Source organism: Schistocerca gregaria, chromosome 7 (assembly GCF_023897955.1).
Source record: "Schistocerca gregaria isolate iqSchGreg1 chromosome 7, iqSchGreg1.2, whole genome shotgun sequence".
NCBI lineage: Eukaryota > Metazoa > Arthropoda > Insecta > Orthoptera > Acrididae > Schistocerca > Schistocerca gregaria.
This window is the reverse complement of record NC_064926.1, coordinates 294,532,160-294,545,060: the sequence shown is the minus strand read 5'-3', so window position 1 is coordinate 294,545,060 and position 12,901 is coordinate 294,532,160.

Below are 12,901 nucleotides of genomic sequence, written 5' to 3'. Positions count from 1 at the left end.
TCTTCTGTCATCATCAGAACTGAATGTATGTAATATACATGAAAACGATATAACCATATGAAAATGTGGGTATTCTGTATATACTGGAACTTGTTAGGTGAAAACAGATCAGGTGAGAACCTGTTTGAAGTTCCTATTAGGCTCATACAACATCAAAGATGACATAGTGGAAGTCCACAACCAACAGTCAAACACATACATTAGTGTTAAAGGCATTAAATACAGATGGTTATAATTAAAGTGCAGCTAGTCGCAGAGATCCACCACGTGCTGTAATTTTCGCATAGCAGCGAGACTTGGTAGATTAGGTAAGTGTTAATGTGGAATCGATTTACGCTGGAAAAAGAAATTGTTATAATTTTCGCCCTAGTGCCAAATCTGGCGCTATACAGCGTCTCGGAGACGACTCCAGTGCTCATATTGAACAAACTGTGTAAACGGCTGTTAATAGTGAAGCCAACATTGTGAATTTCTCACTTATTTAACCTTTTATACCCACGTCTCGTTTCTGATTGATTACACATGGAAACATTTATACATGTATAAACTAGTTGTAGGTGGGATTCACAGTCATAAAAAAACTTTTTGAAGGATATCACCTTTACGCCACTGACTGTTATAATTTTTATAACAGTCAGTGGCGTAAAGGTGATGTCCTTCATTTATACATGTTTGTCTTGTATTCAAAGCGCCAGATTTACATCTGGTGGTCAAAACTGGAACTACTTTTTCCCAACATACATCGCTGCTGCATTAACACATTGGCATACCTACCAAGTTTTGCTGTCATATGATAATTACAAAAAAAATGTTCAAACGTGTGTGAAATGTTATGGGACTTAACTGCTAAGGTCATTAGTCCCTAAGCCTACACACTACTTAACCTAAATTATCCTAAGGACAAACACACACACCCATGACCGAGGGAGGACTCGAACCTCCGCCGGGACCAGCCGCACAGCCAATGACTGCAGCGCCTGAGACCGCTCAGCTAATCTCGCGCGGCTATGATAATTAGACCCACACTGGTCCACTGTTATTCTGTGTTACTACCGAAAGTGCTGTATTTGGCTATTGATTGTCAATTTTAACAATGTGAACTTCGATATAGTTTGAGTCTAAGAGGAACATGATATATTCCTTCACCTGATGTGCTTTCACCTTGCAAGTGCAGTATGTATGGTATAACCATATTTTTGTCAGATTATATTGTATTGGGGTGCAATACAAGTATCCAGTTTTGATATTGGCCATTGTTCTTTGATCATGATCTATGGCCAAATGGTTCAAATGTGTGTGAAATCTTATGGGACTTAACTGCTAAGGCCATCAGCCCCTAAGCTTACCCACTACTTAATCTAAATTATCCTAAGGAAAAATGAACACACCCATGCACGGGGGAGGACTCGAACCTCCGCCGGGATCAGCTACACAGTCCATGATTGCAGCGCCCAAGACCGCTCGGCTAATCCCGCGCGGCCCAAATGGTTCAAATGGCTCTAAGCACTATGGGACTTAACAGCTCAGGTTATCAGTCCTCTAGAATTACCAAAACATAACTAACCTAAGGACTTCACACACATCGAGGCCCGAGGCAGGAATCGAACCTGCGACCGTAGCAGCAGCGCGGTTCCGGACTGAAGCGCTTAGAACCGCTAGGTCACGTCGGCCGGCGTCTATGGCTGAAACCGGTAGACATAAAAGTGTATAATAAACGGGTGATACATTTCTTCAAGCAGTATATATCGTTATTCCGAATATTCTCGCTAATGATAATATCGGGCGCCACACACCGAGTGTGAAAAATTTACACTGAATAGCGCTCGATGACTGTTTCGTTGATTCGTCAGATTATAAAGATTTGCACGAAATGCTTATCCTGCGTCCGTGTTCTACCGATATTCGCTAATAACAGTTCCCGGGCATAAATGCGGAACGTTTTTAGCTGACGAACAGGAGAACAACGGTTGCAAACGAATGCTTTTTCAGCATCTGTAACGCGCCGAGTCCGCGTTTTCCCTCATGCGGTATCCGAACCGTTGCTGTCGCGCTCCCCTCGGCAAAGCCATACACTTAGCGCGGGCGGCTCCGGCGCTGTCAGACCGGAAATCAGAGCCAGCGTTCCGCAACGCGTTTCGTCCGCCCGGTGCGCCGCTCCGCGTCTGTCGGTGACCGCAAGAGCCCGCCAGCAGATGGGTTACGTTGCGCAGGTATTGGATTTCTCGGCCGTGGCGCGCGACCGCAGAATGCGGTAGGGATCCGAGCCAGCACGGCCCGGCCGCGCACTCGGTAATGGCCCGCGTTAACGTACGGCGATACGAGAGCAGCACCGGAACCCGGCGCCTGTTTCCATTCTGATCTCGCAAGTCGTAACTTGCGGTCGCTATTGCGGTGCAGCCAGTTTCTCTGCCACAGATGTCTGCTTTCACGTAATGTCTGTATCCGAAACAGGTATTTCCCACACAGAAATTACTAACTGTTGTTCCGCTCTATTGTAGATAATATCGATCAGAAGCAGAGGAATACCATTATGTTCGTGCCTCATTCGCTGTGCCGGTGTGATTCGAGATTGAGAGCCATTCCACATTGCCGGCCAGAGTGGCAGAGCGGTTCTAGGCGTTGCAGTCTGGAACCGCGGGACCGCTACGGTCGCAGGTTCGAATCCTGCCTTGGGCATAGATGTGTGTGATGTCTTTAGGTTAGTTAGGTTTAAGTAGTTCTAATTTATAGGGACTGATGACCTCAGCAGTTAAGTCCTATAATGCTCGGAGCCATTTTTTGAGCCATTCCACATTCGTCACACAAACCGTAACAAAGGACCATCTCAAACCACACAAGTTGTACTTGACAAGTCTTTTATTTGGATGAATTTGGACACGCGACCTGAATATCGGGATTAATCCCATTTTCAGGCGCTTGACTGCATACGAGCATATAATGCTATTCGTTTAAGTAATCAAGCTATCTGATAAATCTGATGGAATTTTACATGACAGGTACTTCTCATACGTAATCAAGCGCCTGAAGATGGGATTTACACCATGAAACCCGGGTGTGGTGTGCGTACTGTAAGACCTTCGGTACGCACGCCATCAGATTATTTGACTTGTCGGTCTAACGAAGTAAGCGAGTGTCAGCAGTATGTCTCGTGGTCTTATCTTGGCGTGTTTATCTTCTGCCGTTAGGTCAGACGATAGAAATGCCACTTGCACGTTTAGAGTACCAGATTGACGGTAACCAACTTTAAACAGAACTTGATTAATTTTCACACACATTTATTGAAATAATAACAAGCATAAAATTACTTAACTTGGTTCTGGATGCTATTTACAATTGACAGTCTGAAGTTCCTTTGGTCTTGGTACGTTAATCTTATTCTCATATATCTCTGATTCCTGATAAAGTGTCTATACATTTCTCTTAATGGCTATGTACATGAATATGATAATCTTATTAGGCGCAGACTGAAACGTGACTATAGACTGGTGCAGACAAATGCAGACCGAGTAATCGGAGGTCTGTATACTCGTTATAGTACCTCGCGTGGTTAGGTATCACTGCGCGAATGAGATCCGCGAGGAGAAAAGATTCTACGTTAGCAGCAATCTCATTGGCTGCATTACATATTAATACGCAGATCGTCGGAAACAGAATTTGGTCCATCTCTAAGCCAGCACCATCTCGTAGTGCGGAGACAGACGAGCGCTACGCCTGCGCTGTTCTGCTTAACGGGGCGCGCTCTAGTGGAAAAGTTGTGTACGCGCTGAATACGTGGAACTATGTACACAACACTGGGTCATGTCTGTGGAATCACAGATCGATACCAGCCTCGCCTGGGTCTCACAGCATAGGAAAAAAGAACGATTTCTACTGCCGCTGACAGCTGTCGCACAGAGCCCAGCAGATCCAATGATGTTCGCCTTCAGCGACTCCAACTTTTATTGCCCTCTGGCGCGGCAATATACGCTACGTGATTAAAAGTATCTGGCTGAAAATGACTTATAAGTTCGTAGCGCCATCCGTCGGCAATGCTGGAATTCAGTGTGATGTTGACCCACCCTTAGCCATGCTGACAGCCTCCAATCCCGCAGGCATACGTTCAATCAGGTGCTGGAAGGTTTCTTGGGGAATGGCAGCCAATTCTTCGCGGTGTGCTACACTGAGGAGTGGTATCGATGTCGATCGGTGAGTCCTAGCACGAAGTCGGCGTTCCAAAACATCTCAAAGTTGTTCTATATGATTCAGGTCGGGACTCTGTCCAGGCCAGTCCATTACAGGGATGTTACTGATGTTACTGACCTGTAACCACTCCACTGTAAGACCTTCGGTACGCACGCCATCAGATTATTTGACTTGTCGGTCTAACGAAGTAAGCGAGTGTCAGCAGTATGTCTCGTGGTCTTATCTTGGCGTGTTTATCTTCTGCCGTTAGGTCAGACGATAGAAATGCCACTTGCACGTTTAGAGTACCAGATTGACGGTAACCAACTTTAAACAGAACTTGATTAATTTTCACACACATTTATTGAAATAATAACAAGCATAAAATTACTTAACTTGGTTCTGGATGCTATTTACAATTGACAGTCTGAAGTTCCTTTGGTCTTGGTACGTTAATCTTATTCTCATATATCTCTGATTCCTGATAAAGTGTCTATACATTTCTCTTAATGGCTATGTACATGAATATGATAATCTTATTAGGCGCAGACTGAAACGTGACTATAGACTGGTGCAGACAAATGCAGACCGAGTAATCGGAGGTCTGTATACTCGTTATAGTACCTCGCGTGGTTAGGTATCACTGCGCGAATGAGATCCGCGAGGAGAAAAGATTCTACGTTAGCAGCAATCTCATTGGCTGCATTACATATTAATACGCAGATCGTCGGAAACAGAATTTGGTCCATCTCTAAGCCAGCACCATCTCGTAGTGCGGAGACAGACGAGCGCTACGCCTGCGCTGTTCTGCTTAACGGGGCGCGCTCTAGTGGAAAAGTTGTGTACGCGCTGAATACGTGGAACTATGTACACAACACTGGGTCATGTCTGTGGAATCACAGATCGATACCAGCCTCGCCTGGGTCTCACAGCATAGGAAAAAAGAACGATTTCTACTGCCGCTGACAGCTGTCGCACAGAGCCCAGCAGATCCAATGATGTTCGCCTTCAGCGACTCCAACTTTTATTGCCCTCTGGCGCGGCAATATACGCTACGTGATTAAAAGTATCTGGCTGAAAATGACTTATAAGTTCGTAGCGCCATCCGTCGGCAATGCTGGAATTCAGTGTGATGTTGACCCACCCTTAGCCATGCTGACAGCCTCCAATCCCGCAGGCATACGTTCAATCAGGTGCTGGAAGGTTTCTTGGGGAATGGCAGCCAATTCTTCGCGGTGTGCTACACTGAGGAGTGGTATCGATGTCGATCGGTGAGTCCTAGCACGAAGTCGGCGTTCCAAAACATCTCAAAGTTGTTCTATATGATTCAGGTCGGGACTCTGTCCAGGCCAGTCCATTACAGGGATGTTACTGACCTGTAACCACTCCGTCAAAGACTGTGCATTACGAAAAGTTGCTCGATCGTGTTGAAAAATGCAATTGCCATCCCCGAATTGCTCTTCAATAGTGAGAAGCAAGAAGAATCTTAGAACTTCAGTATAGGCCTGTGCTGTGATTGTGGCAAGCAAAACAACAAGGGGTGCAAGCCCCCGCTGTGATAAAGGGGCCCACACCATAACACCACCGCCTCCGAATTTTACACTACACATCCTGGAAGATGACGTTGAATGGGCATTCGCCATACCCACACCTTGGCATCGGATCGCCACATTGTGTAACGTGATTCGTCACTCCGCACAAAGGTTTTTCCACTGTTCAGTCGTCCAATTTTTACGCTCCTTACACAAAGCGAGGGATTGTTTGATATTTACCGGCTTAATTAGTGGCTTGTGAGTAGCCGCTCGACTATGAAATCCTAGTTTTCTCAGCTACCGCCTAACTGTCGGTGTACTCGCAGTGGGTCCTGATGCAGTTTGGAATTCCTGTGTGATGGTCTGGATAGGTGTCAGCCTATTACACATTACGACCCTCTTCAACTGTCGGCGGTTTGTGCCAGTCAACAGACAAAGTTGGCCAGCACTCTTTTGTGCTGTACGTGTCACTTCACGTTTCTACTTCACTATACTATCATGTCGTAAAAAGTGGGCCTAGGGATATTTGGAAGTGTGTAAATCTTCCGTACAGATGTATGACACAAGTGACAACCAATCACCTGACCACGTCCGAGGAGCGCCCGATTCTGCTCTCTCACGATGTCTAATGACTACTGCGGTCGCTGATATGGAAGACCTGGCAGTATGTGTCAGCACAGTGCACCTCATATGAAAAACGTATGTTTTTGGGAGTGTCCGGACACTTTTGATCACATAGTCTGGGATGGGTGGCGGCAGCTACAGGGCCCAGTGTCAGTCGGAGTCCTCGACAGCCTTCAAGCTTAGTGAGCCTTCGACAGTTCAAAAAATAGTTCAAATGGCTCTGAGCACTATGGTACTTAACATCTGAGGTCATCAGTCCCCTATAACGTAGAACTACTTAAACATAACTAACCTAAGGACATTACACACATCCATGCCCGAGGCAGGATTCGAACCTGCGACCGTAGCAGTCGCGCTGTTCCGGACTGAAGCGCCTAGAAGCGCTCGGCCACCGCGGCAGGCCATTCGACAGTTCACTCGGTCGTAGTAATAGGAACCTCATTTTTCACGACGCTCTTTGCCTCTTATAATAGCTGTAATTTACTGCTGTGCTTTTGGAATGTTCTTTCGCAACGCTTGGAACAAGCTATAAGTTGAGTAAAACTTCTGGGTACTGTATTTACATGGTCACTAATCGTTTCTGCTCCTGTCCAGCTTTCCTTCGACGACACCTGCATCACTCCATACTGTTGTGTATAAAGTACGATTTTATCCAGATAAAGGTTTTGAAGCTGCAACTGTAGTGGTTTTATTCATGATGAAAAATTTTAGCAACTGTTATTAATGTTCCCCAAAGATTATATTACACCTCATAAGTCTTCCTTGTAAAGTACTGCACCCACTTTGTGGTATAATCCTTTGCAGGGTAAGTCTAAGAACATCAAAATGTCTGCAACAGCCCATTCGATTATTTCGCCTTCCAGACAAAACACCTTCAACCCTTTTCGTTATTGCTTTTTCGGTCCACTCCCGTCGACAGTCACTGTCGGTTTCTTCTTTATAAATCTAGAACTATATCTCTATCTGTTAAAAGGGCGTGTTTTGGAGACTACGGGAAACAACCACAGAAACTCGCTCATGAAATGCAGAAACAATATAGCAATTCGTGTGAGGGAAATCGAATAGAAGAAATTATATATACATGAAATGAAAAATGAGGATTCTAGGAAAGTGTGCAGGGCTGGAGAAAGGACAGAAGTTACGTCGTAATAACTGCATAGAGTTATGTGGAAAGTACAGAACATTTCCTTAGAATAGCACATATATTAAACACCAGGGACATAGTTTCTAAGGGTTGTACGATTTACGCACCCTCTGGTACAATTTTGGAAACCGGATTCATAATCTCTATCACATGCACATAGTTTAGAAAATAAAGTGAAATGTATTAATTTTCCTCATAATTTCCATTCTTTAAAATAGATACCAAGAACAGTTGTCCTCACTTGAAGATGGCATTATTCAAATACTTTTGTATTATTCAAATATTAAACTAAACTAAACTCCGCCCGAACAGGCCACGAAGACCCAAAGGTACCGACTGGCCGCCGTATCAACCTCATCCCACAGGCGTCATTGGATACTGATATGAAGGGGCATGTGGTCAGCACACCGCTCCCCCGGTCGTATGTCAGTTGATGAGACCGGAGCCGCTACTTCTCATTCAAGCAGGTCCTCAGTTTATTATTCAAATACTTCAGGCTATGATAAATAAAATATAAAATTTGGTACAATTTAGGCACCTTTCTCCTTCTTAACATCAAAAGTCTAAACAAATGACGAAAATTACATCGCTCACCAGCTTCGATACTCAAACAATCAAATTTTATTTGTGACACATACACGTCACCTACATGACTGATGTTCTAGCATGTGGAGGGGTGACGACTGCACTATATTACAGCCATTTCATAGGTCCGCTGTTTTGAGGCAAATCCAAGAAACAGACTACTCGCCGATCCACACAAACCGTAGCTGGCCTCACTGGTTTCTGAGAAAATATCTCGTAGCTAAATGTCCCGGCTATTTCTACTTCCGCCCAAGTTCATCATGGGTTTTTGAAACCTGAGCACTCTGACCAAAAGCCATGGGAAGGCCTTCTAAGTACCGGTCGGACGTCGTGGACTGAAGGTCGTTGTATGTTCATCTGTCCGTACGGCACTGATAGAAATGGATTGCTAACGTCACGCATTTAAATCACCTAAGTCGACAGTCGATCAAACTAAATGATTATGCAGAGGTAACGTTAGGTCTGTTCGGCAAACACATGTGGTCATGTTACGTGGTATTAGATATCGCAAACCAAAATTCTCGTGTAATCTCCTACATTCTACAACTCATGAGTCTCATCATACGTTCAGAGACAGTTAAGTCACGGGTAATACAGTTTTTATTATGCGTAACACAAATGTTTGTACAGTAAAGAGCCAAAGAATCTGGTACACCTGCCTAAAAGCGTGAAGGGCCTTGCGAGCACGCAGGAGTGCCCCAACAGGACGTGGTATGGACTCGACTAACGTCTGAAGCACTGCTGCAGGGAACTGAAACTATGAATCCTGCAGGGCTGTCCATAAATCAGTAAGAGTACGAAGGCGTCGAGATCTCCTCTGAAAAGCACGTTGCAAGGCCTCCCAGATATGCTCAATAATATTCATGTCTGAGGAGTTTGGTGGGCAGCGGAATGGTTGAAACTCAGAAGAGTGTTCCAGGAGCCACACTGTAGCCCTTCTTTTCGTGTGGGTTATCGCATTGTCCTGCTGGAACTGCCCAACTCCGTTGGAATGTACAATGAATATGAATGGATGTAGGTAATGAGGCAGGATGCTTCTTGTTTAACGTCCATGCACTGAAGTCTTCAGTAATTTTCAGAAGCGTTGCACTTCTGTCACGTTGATCGATTCTCTTCAGTCGTCGTTGGTCTCGTTCTTGCAGGATCTTCTTACCGGCTGCAGCGATGTCGGAGGTTTGATGTTATACCGCATCCTGATATTCACGGTACACTCGTGAAATATTCGTACGGGAAAATACCGACTTCATCGCTGCCTCAGAGATGCTGTGTCCCATCGTTCGTTCGCCGACTGTAACACCACATTCAAACTCACTTCAATCTTTATAACCTACTATTGTGGCAGCAGTAACCGATCTAGCAACGGCACCAGACACTTATTTTCTTATTTAGGTGTTGCCGACCAATGCGTCGTATTCTACCTGCTTACACATCTCTATATTTGAATGCGCATGCCTGCACCAGTTTTTTTGGCGCTTCAATGTATAACAGAATTCTAGCATATTACATCCTAAACGGTGTCATACACTATTTCTAGCTGCAACATTGGGTAGACATTCTCAGTATATATCCTAAAAGGACGCAATTTTCCATGACTTTCGGTCAATATGTTTAAAATGGATTATGTTCCTCGTTTCTCACTGAATGGAAGGTGAGTAATCACTGCTAATATTTGATTGTATGTTCTTGTTGTGGCCTTTAGTCCAGAGAATTATTTAATGCACCTGTTCATGCTATTCTATACTGTGCAAGAGTCTTTATCTCCCAGTACTCACTACAAACTACATCCTTCTGAATCTGCTTAGTGTATTCATCTCTTGGTCTCCCTCTACGATTTTTACCCTCCACGCTGCCCTCCAATACAAATTTGGTAGTCTCTTGATGCCTCAGAATATGCCCTACCAACCGATCCCTCCTAGCCAGGTTGTACCACAAATTTCTCTTCTCCCCAATTCTATTCAGTACCTCCTCATTAGTTGTGTGATCTACCCATCTAATATTCAGCATTCTGCTGTGGCATCACATTTCAAAAGCCTCTATTCTCGTTTTGCCTAAACTTTTTATCGTCCATGTTTCAATTCCATACATGGCTACACTCCATATAAATACTTTCAGAAACGACTTCCTGACACTTAAATATATACCCAATGCTAAGAAATTTCTTTTCTTTAGAAAAGCATTCCTTGCCATTGCCAGTCTACATTCTATATCCTCTCTACTTCGCCCATCATCAGTTATTTGGCTCCCCAAATATCAAAACTCATCTACTACTTTAATTGTCTCGTTTGTTAGTCTAATTCCCTCAGCCACGACCGATTTAATTCGACTACATTCCATTATCCTCGTTTTGCTTTCGTTGGTGTTCATCTTGGATCCTCCTTTCAAGACACTGCCCATTCCGTTCACCTACTCTTCTAGGTCATTTCCTGTGTCTGACTGAATTACAATGTGGCCGGTGAACCTCAAAGTTTTTATTTATTCTCCATGGATTTTAATTCCTACTCCGAATTAGTCTTTCGTTTCCTTTACTGCTTGCTCAGTATACAGATAGAATGTAATCGGGGATAGGCTACAATTCTGTTTGACTCCCTTCCCAACCACTGCTTCCCTTTCATACCTCTCGACCTATAACTGTCAATTTGTACAAAATGTATATAGCCTTTCGCTCCCTGTATTTTACCCCTGCCACATTTAGAATTTGAAAGAGAGTATTCCAGTCAACATTGTCAAAAGCTTTCTCTGTCTACAAATGCTAGAAACGGAGGTATGCCTTTCCTTAATGTGTCTTCTATGGTAAGTGGTAGAGTCAGTGTTGCCTCACGTGTTCCAACATTTCCACAGAATCCAAACTGATCTTCCCCGAGGTCGGCTTCTACCAATTTTTCCATTAGTCTGTAAAGAATTCGTGTTAGGATTTTCCAGCCTTGAACTATTAAATTGATAGTTCGATAATTTTCAATTTGTCAACACCTGGTTTGTATTGGATTGGAACTATTATATTCTTCTTGTAGTCTGAGGGTATTTCGCCTGTCTCTTATATGTTGCTCACCAGATGGTAGGGTTTTGTCAGGTCTGACTCTCCGAAGGCTATCAGGAGTTCTAATGGAATGTTGTCTACTCCCGGGGCCTTGTTTCGACTTAGGTCTTTCAGTGCTCTGTCAAACTCTTCACGCAGTATCATATCTACCATTTCATCTCAGTCTACATTCTCTTCCATTTCCATAATATTTTCCTCAAGTACGTAGCCCTTGTATAGACCCTCTATATACTCCTTACACCGTTCTGCTTTCCCTTCTTTGCTTAGAACTGAGTTTCCATCTGATTTCTTGATATTCATGCAAGTGGTTCTGTTTTTGCCAAAGGTCTCTTTAATTTTCCTGTAGGCAGTATCTGCCTTACCCCTATCTTACCGCTAGTGATATATGCCTCTACATCCTTACATTTGTCCTCTAGCCGTCCATACTTAGCCATTTGGCACTCCCTGTCGATCTCATTGTTGAGACTTTTATGTTCCTTTTGTCTGCTTCATTTACTGCACTTTTATATTTTCACCATTCATCAGTTAAATTCTATATTTCTTCTGTAACAAAGAGAAAAAGTAAAGACTACTTTTTTCTCCAAGAACCTATCACTAATTTCATGTGGCGACGCTATGCTGATTATATTTATATGTTTTGACGATGCCAGTATGGCCGTATCACTTTAGGACATGGTGTATAAAAGATCTGAGGACGGTCATTACAGATTGAAACCAGTCATCGTCAAAAGAATTCATTTGTGATCAGAGACTGGAATAAATATGCATTTTACCTTTCATTAACTCTACATCAATTTTTCCCACGAACTGGAACTTTTGTTACGAGCCCATTTTCCTAGAAACATGTAATGTATTCAAGTTCACAATCAAAGACCTAGTTGCTGGAAATATGTTACTGATGGTGAAAAATAAGATAAAAGTAGTACTAGTGATTTTCGGCAACTGGATAATGTAACCTGTCTCTTCATTTTCTCTTAATTCGGATTTGCATGCCGTGTAGACGTAAGAGAACGAAAGAATTGTAAGAGTTGGGCAAAATCATAATAGCCATTTCCCGGAAGGCCTACCAAGGAAGAGGCGAGGGTCAATAGTCCATGGCCCTGCTGTTCTTTGCGACGTCACACTGGTACACATAAAATTTCGTGGACGTATAGACAAGACCTCCTCTGGTGCGGTTGGAGCTTGCACCACAAATATTTTACAACACGGAAATAGGAAACCATATCACAAAGCACTATTGTGCACAAACGTAGAAAGTAGATTCCTTTCTCTAGATGACACTGGATGCCACAGATAAACGTCTCGAAAATGGATAAAATGGTCTCAGGTTTACATCCACGTGAAGTGATTAAAACTACATGGACATTCAATCAAGCGCTCCTCGGCCATTGTCAGGTGGCATTACCAGCCATCTAAAGTGATTTCGACCAAGCACTCCTTGGCCATTGTCATTTGATATTCCACTTTATAGAAGGCTTGTGTAATTTTAATTACTTGATGCGACTGGAATCCCGAGGAATTTTTATTCAGTTTTACCGTTGAAAGACACTTCATTTTTACACCCAGAAAATGAAAAGGGTCGGTCAGTTTTGCGCCTTTCAAGCCATGAAATATTGCCTGACATATTGACAAAACAAAAAAAAACGAATAAACGAATATAATCACAGAGATTGACTTAAAAGCAACAGGACCGAGAGAGAAGTTCGGATGTACCGGCAAAGACTGCCTCATTAGTCACAGATACATATATAGAGAAGGAATGAAGTAACTTTTTCTGCCTACAATGATAGAACGAACATTATTGGTTAACTAAATACATGA